The following is a 2285-nucleotide window of genomic DNA, read 5'->3' as shown; positions in this document are numbered from 1 at the left end:
CAGTACCTTTAAGATTTCTCACCCGATCGCTCTCATCCGTTCTCATCACCTCAGATTACAAGTTAATTGAAACTAGTGAGTGAACCATGTGCCGATACATTTACAAACAACATGACGCGTTACAAGCCAGGGTTACTTGTGAGATGATGCCAGCTGTGGAGTAACGAATCACGGCCAATCGTCCCACCGAGTCCTCACTGACACCAGACACACGATAACACTCATATTTCATTAATGATCACTGTCCAATCTGTTCCTTCGGATCGCAACCAGACCAAGACATCAACGGGCAATTAAACGACCTATTTTGAACGAAAATTATATTGGTAACCACAGCCTTCAGGAACGGAGCGGCAAGTCGATCAGCTCTGAGGTCGCGATAGTGATCTCTCTCCAGCCGGAAGGTCGTCAGTAGAATAGAGGGAGGTGTCGTCTCTTTAACAGAGGCTTGGTGAACTCCGGACATGTGAGAGTTATTTTGTAATTCGGTCCAGAAATAATGCAGGTTGCAGATTCATGTTGAGAGAGAGAGAGAGAGAGAGAGAGAGAGAGAGAGAGAGAGAGAGAGAGAGAGAGAGAGAGAGAGAGAGAGAGAGAGAGAGATCAGCATCCGATAACATTTGCGGCCATTGAGGCTACGATCAATATCTATTTCTTCGCGTGTGTCTAAAACAATTCGCCAAAGCAAGTAAATATTGAGTTTATTCGACAGCACAACAAACTAAGGTGAGGTGTAATTAGAGTTTCAGTAAGGGTAGGGTTCGTTGCTTCGCCATTCGGTTAATTGAACTAAGAAGACAGGAATGTGGGGTACGCGTGATGCCTGGATTCAGCAAAGAAACCATCTGCTCAGACACTTTCAACAACGGGAATTGAGGCTACACGTGTTGAACTCAAGAACCAAACAGGGAGGTTGTCTGTAGCCCTGCGTCCACATGCCTTTTAGTGGATAAGGGAGTATCTGCAACGCCTGTAAACTCACACTCGCCTTCTCAGATCAAAATCAACGGTGCATCGATTCGAAGTTAAACACAAATAATAAGCAGGGTGTCTCAGGGTGTCTGGGCATAGGAAGTATTAAAAATCACAAGTGCTCTAGGTGAGGCTCGATCTCACAGCCTCGGCATTTCTCCGCCGTGTACTGTCATATAAGTACCGCGCGCTAACCCATTGCGCCACTAGAGCCCACTGTTGCAAAAGCGAGTTTTTACATATGGAAAGAAAGTTCAGAAGAAATTTACAGATATCACAGAGCATAGAATATGTACAGCGCGTGAAAAGCCGTTCTGCCCACAATGTATTGCCATACCACCTATAAAGCAAAACAAAGGCCTCCAAATTCTAATCCCTCCTTCATACCATTTCCATATCCCTCAATTGGCCTTACATCCATGTGCATATCGAGTCAGCAAATGTGCACCATCAAATACCACCTATAAATTTGTTGATAATGCAAACGTTGGTGGTCGAATCTGAAATGGAGATTAGAGGGCTAATAGGGGCAAAATATGTCAATGAGTGGTGTCGCAGCAGCAACATTGTAACGAACGTCAAAAAGACGAAAAAGATTATTGTGGACTTCAGGAAGAAGAGAGATACCAATCCTCATCGACAGATCAGAAATGGAGAGAATAAGCAATTTCAAGTTCATGGGAGTTAAGATCTCTGAGGACTTAACCTGGTCCCAACAAATCGATGCGGTTATAAAGAAGGCAAAACAGCGACTATGCAGTACTTCATTAGGAGATTAACGAATAAACTCAAAAAAACAACAAACAGGCAAATTTCTGGAGAGCATTCTGACAGGCTGCATCTGGTATGGGGGGTGGTTGGGAGGAGCTGCTACTCTACTGGAAGGGGGAATGGGGAGATGGTGAGTCTTATTATCATGCCGATGTAAGCAAAGAGCTATGGATGGTGCAGAACAAGTGAGCACTCGGTACTCAGTAGGCGAACTTTAAGTGCAGATTTCCCATGTGCGCAGGTGGCAGGTAACAATTTCAGTCTGATTCTCAAAGGAACAGAGCCATCCAACCATTCTCCGGCGGAATGCAGTGTCGAGACTCGGATGGCAGCCTATGGTATGTTGGAAAAATGACGCTGGAGCGTTCCCTGGTTGGGAACAGAAGGGTCCTTGATGCTAAAATGCATCCTCTCTTGAATCTTTCGTTGCCCGTTGTTACTCTGTGTGTCCAGACGCCACATTAGGGCAGAAACTTGAGTTTTCATTTTAGATGTTTATCAGTGAATCATTTTCTCAGCCATCCTGTGAACCTTCATTTACG

The 2285-nt window shown here is 44.8% G+C and overlaps 1 non-coding gene across 1 annotated transcript; it reads right to left on the bottom strand.

Moving 5' to 3' along the window:
- Positions 1-1091: 1091 nt before the first annotated feature.
- Positions 1092-1185, bottom strand: trnai-uau (transfer RNA isoleucine (anticodon UAU)). The gene is made up of 2 exons: positions 1148-1185; positions 1092-1127 (listed from the first exon to the last, which is right to left on the bottom strand). It is a non-coding gene; the product is annotated as a tRNA-Ile (tRNA).
- Positions 1186-2285: the final 1100 nt, after the last annotated feature.

Source organism: Hypanus sabinus, chromosome 18 (assembly GCF_030144855.1).
Source record: "Hypanus sabinus isolate sHypSab1 chromosome 18, sHypSab1.hap1, whole genome shotgun sequence".
NCBI classification, from domain to species: domain Eukaryota; kingdom Metazoa; phylum Chordata; class Chondrichthyes; order Myliobatiformes; family Dasyatidae; genus Hypanus; species Hypanus sabinus.
Note: the sequence above shows the minus strand (reverse complement) of the source record. Positions and strands in the feature narration are given on the sequence as shown.